Source organism: Chiloscyllium punctatum, unplaced genomic scaffold (genome assembly GCF_047496795.1).
Source record: "Chiloscyllium punctatum isolate Juve2018m unplaced genomic scaffold, sChiPun1.3 scaffold_84, whole genome shotgun sequence".
NCBI lineage: Eukaryota > Metazoa > Chordata > Chondrichthyes > Orectolobiformes > Hemiscylliidae > Chiloscyllium > Chiloscyllium punctatum.
The window spans coordinates 177,528-190,246 of record NW_027309818.1 but is presented as its reverse complement, the minus strand read 5'-3'; positions in this window follow the sequence as shown (position 1 = coordinate 190,246).

Sequence of the window (12,719 nt, the reverse complement as noted above, 5' to 3'; positions counted from 1 at the left end):
GGGCATGTGTGTATCTGGGTGTGGGGTGGCTGTGCGTATGTGTGTGTGTATGTGTGTCTGTGTTGAAAGAGTGTAATGCTGAAAAAGAACAACCGTTCAGGCAGCATCCAAGGGACACTGACGGGGTGAATGGCTTTTCACATATCAGCAAGTTGGGCGAAGCAAGGGGTTAGCAGGAAAGTGGTGTTGAGCGCTTGATTGATCAGCAATGCACTTATTGAAAGACAGTGCAGGCTTGAGGGGCCGAATATCCTACTCCTGCTCCCATTTGTTATGTTGTCATGTTATTCTTTTGGAAAGTAACTGGTTATTTTCCTGGAAGTTGTGTTGTACAACGTTGCATTCAAGGAGAGCAGAAGATTTTTTGAGTTAACCCTGGGTTAACCCCTGCATTCCCAGCGTACCTGGGTCTGACCCACATCTCAAGCAGATGTTATAGAGATGGGAAACATGGAAAGATGGATTGGGGGTTCACTTCCTGACCCAGTCTGGATTTTCAAAATACATTTCCGAAACTACACCTAACCATTGGAGTGGCCTCGATCTGCCCCTGTGTAGCACGTCTGAAGGGCTGAATGGAACATCAGAATGTAGGCCTGAGGGACACGAGTCTGTGCGTGTATGTCAGTCTGCGTATGTACGTCTCTGTGTATCTGTTTGTGCGTCTGTGTCATTCTGCATCCGGGTGTGTGTGTGTGTGTGTGTTTGTGTGGTTGTGTCTGTGTGGGTGTGGGGTGTCTCTGAGTATGGGTGTGTGTCTGTGTGCAGCTGTATGTGTGCCTGCGTGTGTGTTTGTTTCTGTGAGTGTGTGTCCATCGATGCATGCATCTGTTTTTGACTGCATATGTGTGTGTGTGTGTGTGTGTGTGTGTGTGTGTGTGTGTTGTGTGTGTATGTGTGTGTCTGTTTGTGCCTGTTTCTGTGAGTAGGTGTGCCTGTGTCTGTGTGTATGTGTGTGTTTGTGTATGCGTCTGTGTGAGTGTGTGTGTGTGTCTGTGTATCTGTGTATGTGTGTTTGTGTGTGTGTATCTGTCTGTGTTTGGATGGTGCTTTGAGCTGCACCCCTCCCTCTGTCCCTCCAAAATTGAATACCTGATGATTATCACCCTCCACTCCCACATGTACAGTTGTATGGGGAGGCCAGCAGAGACTGACAGCAACAGAAAGCTCAGCCGGTCTGACAGCATCTGTGGACAAAAGTGAATGGACCCTTCATCGGATCCCGTATCTGGGGGATACGACATCACTGTAAGCACCATAGAGACTGCAGACTCACCTCACACTGATGTACACAGATACACACACACTAATTCCGAGTCATAGAGACACTCACTAATACACAGAAACACACAGAGACATGGAGTTCCTGCCAGTAGTTCTCTTGCTCCATGGTCGCCTTGTCAATATTTCAATTATTCTGTCTGGTGTTTGCCAGTATTTAGGTCTGTCCTCAGGGTCTGTGTTAGTCTTGCACTTGTTCACAATAGTGAGTGAGTCAGTATTTCTGTGTGGAGTGTGCCTGTAGGACAATTTCAATATTTGCAGATACCAAACCTGGATGAATTATAAAGTTCATGGAGATCAGCGTGGAAATCCAGCAGGAGAGTGACACATTGCTGTAGGGTGCAGGTTTGTGGGAGATCAGAATCAATGTGAGGTGCAGTGGGAGGTGATGTACCTTGGTAGGAATAACTCTGAAACCAATATAATACATTCTGTACAAGTATAAAGGGGCGTTGGAGCAGAGGGCACTGCGTGTGTATGAGCATAAATGTCAGGACAAGTGGAGAGAGCAGAAAATATCACAGATTAGTTTCAGTATCTGAGCTGTTTGCAGGAGGAAGCGGAGGAGGGAGCCTCCATGCTCCCTTCCTGGGAGGTGGTGGTGACGATGCGTTGTGAGCCTACCCTCCTACCCACCGAGACCGTGGGGATTCATTTGTACCAGCTCAACCTAAAAGGGAGATGGCATCAGGGCCACGGATTTTATGTTGTGTCAGGGTGAACAGAACTGCCAGTGGGTTTAAAGTGAGAATTGCTCTTCACTGAGCATTGCTCCTTTCTCAGTTGGTGGGACGTGGATGTTTCGGAATCTCCACACGAGGCGTCCTGGTTCTCTCTGGCTTGTATCAGAGTCCTCCCCACATGTTGGTGGGGGTGACGGAATGTATCTCAGGCACTACACATAAGCCACTCTCGACTTGGCCCTTTCTGTCCTATTTCAAGCTGTTTCTCCTGGAATGGGAGAAAGGGAGGGAGAGGGGTGGGAGTGTGTGGCCTTGCTGTTAGTGCTGGTGTAGGTGAGGGACATTGTGAGGTGTCCCGAGGCAGTCAGTCCACACTGTTTTATCAATGCAGTGTTATTGGTGTGGGGGGTAAAGTGGAGGGAGAGAGAGAGAAAAGGAGACTGCTGGTAGTAGTGAGAGTGGTGAAGCATGAGCCTTGTTCAGGGCTCGGTGCTATAACAGATATGCAGTGAGTATGAGGAAGTAGAGAGAATACGGTGACCCTTGTCCTGACAGAACAGGGAAGGTTATTGGTGCTTGTTCTGTATTGTTGGACATTTCTTCAGACCGCAGAAACTCTACTGAATTGGGTGGTGAGTTCAGACCAAGCTCGATGGGTCTGGTAGTGTGGCCCACTCTAGTAAGAGAATGGTCCTCCTCTGTACTAGCTCATCCACCAGGATTTCCCTGACTCTGTTGACAAACCGTTGTGCAATTATCCATTATCTGCAATGCTCCTGGTAAACTGTGCAAGGCAGCTCCAACCGGAGAAAGCTGAACCGTGTGCCCTTTGGCCTTTTGAAGATGGCACCAGTGCCAGGGATCAAGGAATATCTAGAGTCATGCGGACGTTCGTGAGTACCTTCAACCATGAAGGAAAATCGAGCTGGCATTGAATGAGAGGGATGCCATGAGGTGGGATAGGGAGTTAATGAGGTGAGTTCGTTGAGATATCACCAGGAAACTAGCTCAGTCTCATACAGACAATCCTTCTGTCATACTCAGTGAAAATATCACTGTGATAAATTATTGTTAGATGCAGCCCAATGTGTCGAAGATTCTGCTGGCCCGACTCTCAGTTACAAAGCTGCCAAACAAATGCTCATCCTCAATACTCTCCATCATCTGAACTCACACCAGTATCTGATTCACCCATCATTCCTGGAAACACTGGCTCATGTTGCAGGATACCGTTGAAATGTCTTCAATTCAGAATTCTGGATCCTGGGAACAAATCCTTCCATGACATTGTCTCTCAATCTCGCTCTCTCTGTCTATTACCCAAACCCCTCCCATTTGTTGACTCTTGAACTGATTCCCCGCCATTTCTCTCTGGCTGTGATGTTCACACCCACAGCACCCCTGTGTCAAGATACAATGGGGATATGGAGCTGTAAATGGTTTGGAGCTGTACATCCTGTTACTTCCAGCATGGGCTGCAAGTTTCCCCACGCTGGGCAGTGATCTAACACAGTGTTGCTGAGCAATGCACTGAGATGATGGACACAGTTCCACACTCTGGTCGCATATCTCATCTTGGTTTATAAATCAATGCACTGCTGTGGTCTGCATACTCTGGGTAAATTGTGGTTGCATTGCACAGTACACCAACCAGGTCTGCACAGTGCTTCCTGTTGAACACATAGTTTATCTGGGTTTATAGATTAATGCACTATTGTGGTCTGCATACCTTTCCACTCTAGGTAAATTGTGATTGTATTGCACAGTACACCAGCCCGGTCTGCACAGTGCTTCCTGCTGAACGCATATCTCATCTGGGTTTATCGATCAATGCACTGCGACAGTGTGCCCAGTGTTCCGCTCTGGACTGATTGCAGTGTAGTGTTCAGCAGTGCACTAGCCTGGACTGCGCAGTTTTCCATGCTGAACAGATATCTCCTCTGGGTGTATGGTGTCCGGTCTGGTTCTGTGAGGTGGATTGAGAATGTGATATCACTAATCCTTTCAGTTGATATGGCAATGCCTTTATTTTTATTCTCATTCATGTGATTGGACCATCCAAATTCTGACTCCTCCGGCCAGTCCCATTCTTCAGTCTACCTCTATCATTCGGCAACATGTTGTTGATGAATAATTGTCCAGTTTTAATGAGAATAATTGTGCTGACTATTTCCCTCGCCTTTGGCATAGCTCACCCTGGAGCATCAGGATTAACCACGATAAACCTCAGTAAGGTCACTCCTCAGAAACAACGCTCCAGGGATATATAGCCCCAGCCCATTTTCTCATTTACTACTCCCGTGTAGCTCAATATCACTCGCCACCACCGCCCCACCCAACACTCTCAATATACTTGTAAATCTTTTTGGCATGCTTTCTAGTTGAACAACATATTTCCTACAGCAGTGAGAACAAAATTAAAGGCAGTACTACAGAACTGGCTGAACATAGCATGTAGGGAAAAATGAATATTGCAGATACAGGAGATTACAGTCAGAGTGCGGTGCTTGTAAAGCACATCAAGTCAGGCAGCGTCCGAGGAGTAAGAGAATTAATGTTTCGGGCAAAAGCGCTATTCCTGATTAAGGACTTTTGCCCAAAACGTCGAATCTTCCTGCTCCTCGGATGCTGCCTGACACGTTCTGATTTTCCAGGACCACACTCTTAACCCAGTGTAAATCCCAGATGGCCTCCTTCTTCAAAGAGAGTAATTTCCCTTCCCACATGGTCGATGGGGCCATCCATTACATCTTATCCACTTTCCATACCTCTGCCTTCAACAATCACCCCTCCAAACTCAACAGGTCAAGAACATCCTGTGCCTCACCTTCCATCCCGCCAAATTTCCAGATACAATGAATTATCCTCCCCCATTTGCGCCACCTACAAACAGGCCCCCACCACCAGGGATATATTTCCCTCCCCACCCCGATCTGCGTTCCATAAAAATCATTCCCGGCGTGACCCCTTTGTCAGGTCCACGCCACCCAACAACCCACCCGCCACTCTTGGCACCGTCCCCTGCCACCACAAAATTTAGAAAAGCTGCACCCTCACCTCCCCCTCACCTCCGTCCGATACCCGAGTGGGACATATACAGCCCCGCAGTGCTCTGGCAATACTACCACGTACAAGGAAAAAAAATATCTATAGTCCGTCCGTCAGTAACCCTCATCCATTCCATCGAGACTGAGTAAATATTCTCATTTATGATGATATGAACTTTTATGTAAGGAAGGGGTTAACTGAGCCCGTTTGTTCCGTGACTGTGATTAATGTTAGTCTCCATAGACTTTAATCATCCCAGTGGAGAGTTTCCATCTTTTAATGATAAATGGGAATCGTTCAATGTGTTATCCCATAGTATGAACGGGAGCATCACCGACAGCACTAACAGGGATAAGGAGCTCCAGATGGAGATGGGGAGGAGCGATCATATACTATGAACATTAGTCTGGAATGTTCCAACAATGAACAGGGATTTATCCGATGATATTTCATACCTTTCGCGATATTATGATTGGCTATCATTATCATGGCGGATCTATTTTGCACTTCACATTATTCAATATTTTTATTATCCTTTCCTGTCTATCGTTGGTGTCCCTGGTAAGTCTCACCGTCCAGCTAAGTTTTTTTTTCTAGAAACCAGTTATGACTGCGTTATTGTTCTTTCATATAGTCTTCACTTCTTGTGACTATTATTGTTCATGTTGAGACCCTGAATCCAGATACTGACTCCACAGACTACTACTAACTGCATCAGGGAACTTGTTCAATTACTGTCTCCCTCCTTGCTCCTGGCAGTGTTACTCATGGGTCTCTGTGTTGACCTATTCAGTTTCAGATGTGAACCATTGTCTCACTGTCCTTGTTATTTAAATATTGGGAGTGTGGAGGTCATTGCCCATTATTATGTTTACAAACTCCATTTCCCTCCAGGGACTCCGTCCCATACCTGGCCAATACCTTTTTTTAATTCAATTCTGGACTTCGAAATCCCTGGCTGGCCAACATTGACAGCTCATTCCTATTTGCCCTTGAGCAGGTGGTCGTGAGCTGCCTTCTTGAATTGCTGCAATCCATTTGCTGTGGGTTGACCCATAATGCCGTTAGGGAGGGAATTCCAGGATTCTGACCCAACGACTGTGAAGGAACACCAAGTCAGGGTGGTGAGTGGCTTGGAGGGGAACTTGCAGGTGGTGTTTGACACAGACGAATCAAAACTTTGGTGATCTCTTTGGCCATGAGTTGATTCCTGACACCATGCCCTGACCATTATTAATTTTAACTACTCACTGTTCCAGAATGTACTGCACTGACTTAACCCATCTGTTGTTTGAACCTTAAGCCGTGAAATACAGACTTCATGATGACAACAATCTGCTGCTGACTCTTTCGGGTTGAAACCTGCAGAAACAAATCTGATTCGGACTCAGACAAAAATCCCATCCAACTGAAGTTCCTGAACACGCTGATCCATACCGCTATAGTGTCTGGAAATATCTTTCTTTTAATATTCTCAAACACTTAAACTCATTTTTCCATGAAACATCCCTCAGTTTCTTTCTGTCGATTATCCAAATCCCTGACAGTTGTTCATATTTAACCTGGTTTCCTTTCAGTGTATTTTCTCTCATGGAACGATTTTCACATTCAACCACCCCAAATGCACGCCCCCCCACCACACGCATACAAACGCTCACACTCACATCTTATACTGGTCTAATGGAGATAGAAAACTTTCCCAGCTCAGTGAATTTGATATGTGTATCATTCTCACATGATAGTAAAAGTCTCCAATACTCCCCACGCAGGGCAGATAATCCAGTTTACTGAGCACTAGCATGGTCTGCACAGCTCTCCGTGTTAGTCGGTCATCTTCTCCAAGTTTATGTTGCTTGATGTGTTCTGTGAAGCCATTTTAGAATTTTATTAAACAAACCATTTCAGCTGATCTGAAAATACCTTTTTTCAATATTCTCATTCTTGTAATTTTGCTCTCTAAGAGTCAATCCTCCAGTTAGTCACATTACCCAGTCTTTTTTCTCTTTATTTCCACAACATGCTTTCAGTTAATTAACTGTCTGTTTCTGTCTTTAATGTGGATCATTCTGTCCCACTGTATCGTTCCCTGGACTTGGTTTTTGGCTCCCTTGTGTATAGAGTACTGACGTTGTGAAGTTCCAAAACAGTGACATTGTGTGTCTTGTGCTTTTGTTCACTTCTCGGTGTGTCCCATGTGGTGTTCCATATACAAGTCTTGCTGTTTTTCACTTCCCGATGTGTTCTATGTGATGCTCCATGGACAGGGGTTTGAGCGTCGGGTTGTTTTTCACTTCCGGGTGTGTCCATGTGGTGTTCAATGGACAGAGGATGTGTGTCGGGCTGTTGCTCATTTCCCGGTGTGTCCTATGTGGTGTTCCATATTCAGGAGTCGGGGTGTCTGTCGGGCTGTTGATCACTTCCCGATGTGTTCCATGTTGGAGATGGGTGTGCGTGTCTGGCTACTGTTCTCTTCTCGGTGTGTCCCATATGGTATTCCATGTTCCGGGGTTGGTGTGTGTATCGGGATGATGTTCAATTCCCAGTGTGTACCATGTGGTGCTCCATGTTGGATAGGTTTCAGCTGCATTGACTCACGTCTTTGAAAGGTGTTCTGTGCCTGTCCACTGAACATCTGACATCTGTGTTTGTCCCTCTGAGTTGATTGCGTGGCTAGAAACACGAAGAATCCCCTTGAGCATTATTGTAAAGGGCCAGTTATCGAACATCTCTGACAATGTTGTCACTTTTTTAAAAATGTTATTGTCTCATTTTCTTTGAAAAGAGATCTTAAATGCCATACTGTCTGCTGGAAAAAGCTGAAGTTATTAACTTAGGAGGCTTGTAGGGTTTCTTTACATTAATAATGATAACAAAGGCCAGCTCTCACAGACCAGGCTTTCCAGTTTTTCTGAGCTATAACAGTCACCAGGTGCTTGCATTCGGTGATAGGTTGGATGCTTCAGTGAATGATCCCTCACTGCTATTCTCTCTAAAACCTGTCTTTGGTGTGTCCTCCTGGATTGGAGAACTGCGTGCAAGACTGATTGACCTTGGATGTGCCTTTTTGCCAAGGGATGATTTTAAGGGATGTTAGTACATTGGAACAGTTCATTAGTGGATGGTACTGTATCTATTATTCTGTTAAGATTCCCAGTAAAGTTATTATAAACGCCTCTAATTTTTGTATGTATTTTTAATGGAGAGTTTAAATAAATTGTGTTTTGCTTAAAGTTACGTGGTTTGACCAGCCGGATCACATCTGGAATACCCATTTGACAACTGCATTTACTGTAAGCTAGTGGGATGGCACAGTGTCTCAGTGGTTAGCACTGCGGACTCACAGCACCAGGGACGCGGATTCAATTCTCACATATGACTGTGTGGAGTTTTCACATTCTAGCTGTGTCTGCATGGGTTTCCTCTGGGTGCTCTGGCTTTCTCCCACAATCCAAAGATGTGCAGGTCAGGTGAATTGGCTATGAAAATTGCCCAAAGTGTTAGATGCATTAGTCAGGGGCAAATATGGTGTAGGGGAGTGGGGTTGGGTGGTTTGGTCTTCCATGGGACAGTGTCGACTTGTTAGGGCATACGGCCTGTTTCCATACTGTTGAGAATCTAACCTTCGACAAGGTGGGCATCCAGGTTACCATCTGAAAGTATTTTAGCTCAGTCTTCTCTGTTCCACAGCAAACTGGGGACATTTGTCCTGTTCGAAATCGATCATCCCAAATTGGCTTCAGGATTAGAATCCCTACAGTGTGGAAGCAAGTCATTTGGCCCATCAACTCAACACCAACCCTCCAAAGCGTAAATTACCTAGATGCATTTCCCTCCCCATTACTCTATATTTACCCCTGACTAGTGCAACTAACCTACACATCGTTGAACAGTACGGGCAATTTAACATGGCCATTTCACTTAACCTGCATTTCTTGAGGCTGTGGGAAGAAAATGGCACATCTGGAGAAAACTAACGCGGGGACGGGGAGAATGTGCACAGGGAGGGTTTTGGGCTCAAATGCAGCGTCTTTTTTTTGTTTTGTGTCTTTTGGTCTGGGCGTTGAATTCGGTTGGTTTGTACAGTGCTTTGTGTAGCAATGGCTATTTCTGTCTCTAAGACTTATCTGGGTGTGGAAGAAGTGAAGTTGGAGATTTTACCAAACGTGAGTAAGGCAAAGCTTTTAGAATTAGCAGACAAGCTGGAGTTGGGGGTGTGTTTGTCTGTGAGAAAAGGAGAGATAATTACAGCTGTAGCTTTGCATTTAAATTTTGTTGGAAACACCATCAAAATCTTGGGAAATGGCTGCAATTCATTTGCAGATAACACAACTTGAACACAAAAAGGAATTGAGACAGTTTGAAATATGATTAAAAGTAGAATTAAAAGAAAAGGAGAGGAAGGTGAAAGACAGAAGAAGGAAAAAGAAAAGCAAAAACCAGAGATTTTCAACTTCAGAAGTTAGCAATTTGAGAGTAAAGTCGACTAAGCAGGGGGGAGATGAAGGGAGATGGTAGGCTGGATGAGGATGATAGTGAGGACGAGCAACTCTATGGTAGGCCAAGGCCTGATGGGGATCTGTTTAAATATGTACAGGCATTGTCTACATTTGATGAGAAGGATGTAGAAGTCTTTTCAATTTCATTTGAGAAAGTAGCTACACGAATGCGGTGGCCAGTGACCATGTGGATTTTGTTAATTCAAACAAAGCTGATAGGTGTAAGGTGTGAGGTATTTGCATCCCTATTGGAGGAGGTATCTGGCCAGTACGAGAAGGTGAAGAAAGCCATCAGAAGAGCATGTTAGGTTGTGCCAGAAGCTTACAGATAACGTTTTAGAATCTATAATGTCGTCCCTGGTTAAACGCACATTGAGTTGAAGGAATTAAACAAAGTAATTTTGAAAGGTGAGTCAGGGTATTATTAAACTGTTAGAGAGATTCTTACTTTGAATTTGTTTAAAAACTCATTCCCTGTAGTCGTGAGAACTCGTGTGGAAGAATAGAGTGTTGAAATGACATGATTAGAATCTTAAATGGCTAATGATTATCAATTGGTCCATAAATCAAAGTTTGGTTTCTGAGAGGGATTGAGAACAATGTTCTAGATCTTAAAATATATAACTGTGAGAGTAAGGTTTAGTGGCATCGACCAGGAGTAGCAGGTAAAGGGGTTACAGCATTAAGAGGTACAGAAACATGAAAAACATTTAAGCTGAGACATGAGGAGATATGTCATTCAGAAGGACTATTGGAGAGATGAAAAGTGCTCTATTATGTAACGTGTGGTTGGAGTATCCGGGATAACCATGAATAGAAATATATAATACTTGGGAAGGACGCCTTGCGCTTGGTGTTGGCATTACAACATTTCAGCATTTAAATTGCCAATGACGTGTCTTAGACAAATATATAGACTGATTATAACGCCTGAACGTTTTTAGAGAAACGTAGGGTGAAAACTTCCAGTCTGTTCAAATAGAGTTATTATTGTTGCCATTCAATTTGGAAGTTATACAAGTGACAGGAGAGAAACCGTAGTTGCTGACAAGTTGTCGAGACTTGGATGAAGAAAAACAGAGGGGTTCTATGGCAGGAGTAAACTGACTGAAATAGAATGGAGTTGTGAATGCTTTCAGTGCAATATATACATATTGCGACATACTGAAACAGTAAGAACAGAAGGTTTAAAGTGAGTCCATCTTTGTATATTGATTTTTTTTCAAACGGGGAGTTGTGACGATGCTGCCACTTTTAAAAAGTTATTTTCTCTTGTTTTTTTGTGTGAAAAGAGGTCTTAAAGGCAGAAATGCCGAACTGCCGCCTGAAAACAGCTTAACTATGTAACTGAGGAGGCGGTTAGATTTTATCAAAACTGTGGGAACAATGGACGGACAGCGGACAGCTCTCACAGACCAGATATCTCGTTTTGATTTTAGCTGCAGCATTCAGAAGCTGCTCGGGGTCACAGAAAGGTTAGAAGTTTCAATACATGATCCCTAGCTGCTATTCTCTCTGAAAACTCTCTTAATGTTGCTTCCTCCTGGATTGGAGAACTGCACATAAGACTTTGTGTCTGAATTTACCTTTTTGCCAGGGGATGTGTTTATGGGATGTTCCTGTATTCGCTCAGTTAATTAGTAGAAAGCACCGTATCTGTTGTTTGCGTAGGTGTTCCTGTAGAGAAGCTATCACAATCTGTTCTTCTCTTTCATTGTGTTTTAACTACAGCGTTTGAATGGATTGCATTTTGCTTAACGTTGAGTGGGGTGACCAGTTGCAACACATCTGGAACACACAGTTCACATCTACATTTAAAATAAGGAAAAGTTAAGATCGAAGCTGCCTGCTTAAAATATTTTGACAGGGTCTGGTCTGGTCAGGTCCATAACAGTTGTAGCTGAGCCTGCTTCGGACTGCCCACTGCTATTGAATGTTAGTGGAGGGGTTGGGGATGGTTTGCTGGAGGCTGTGAAGTGAGCTGCCTCAGACATTCAGGGAGACCTGAGGATTTGGTGACCCAACTTTGGATGGGGATTGTAGTTACAGCATCTGGGTCTGTAGCATGAACAAGAAATGGAGCAGAGGCTGCAGAGAGGGGAAGCTCTGAAACCACAGAGTCAGTGTGTGTGGGGAAAGGGATCTGCTGTATCCATCCCGGGTTTTCCAGGAACAGCTTCTCAAGCTACACTTAACCCAGGAGCAGGTTTGTTAGGGGACACTGATTGAACAAGGTGCTGGTCACAGAGCGGTGTCACTTCAACACAACCTGCAGCGTCACACAAGGGAAAGAACGATACTGCCAGTAGCTGTTAGGATCACTGTTTCATTCAGCTTCTATGATCCAGAACCTCCAGGCAGGACTGGGTGACATATCCATTATCTCCTAGTATGTCGACATCAATGTCAACATTCGGAAATGTACGATATATGTGCTGAATGAGATGCACGTTTTCTCTTTCAGCAGAGAGCTGCCGGGTGTATCCGTGTTTTCTCCGTATAACAGGATTCCCGATGATGTATATGGCTCTGTGGGCCCCCCATGTTAATGAGGAGAACTACAGGAACTGAAGGAACTCTTACTCCAATAATGTTACAATGTGCCCATGGAGAGGACATCATGTTGGTAGAGAACCCACTATTCTGGCAGCAGCCACCTCCTCTTCATTTAGAATTATCCAACCATTCTCATCTTCTTTGGGTCTCCATTGGAATGAAAGGATAGCCTCTTGGCTAAAGGCTGTCCCCTGGATACACTGCTCAAAACACCCACCATTCCCCACTGCCAACCAACCTCATCAAAATATCCCGTGTATACCGAGAGCAATAGGACCACTGGGCTTGTCAGGGAGCAGATCATCATGGAGATAGAGCAACACTTCCCATGTCGGAATGGGTCAGAGTGAATCCTCCAGAACACACTATCACTATGTCATGTAATCCCTGTACATTTCAGTAACGTGCTGCCTTTCATTCTTCCTGAAAAAGCTGACAGGGTATACATTCCATTATATTCCACTTGGCAAAGTATTAGTCTTTTACCTGTCCATATATCCACATTCACTCTCCAAATTCTGTTAATAACTTAATGACTTTCTTACCTTAGTGTCATCACCAAACTTAGTAGCAGTACATGTGTTATATCGTCCTGATCATTGATATCAATTGTAAACAGTTGCAGGCCAAGCACTGGTCACTGTGTGACTCC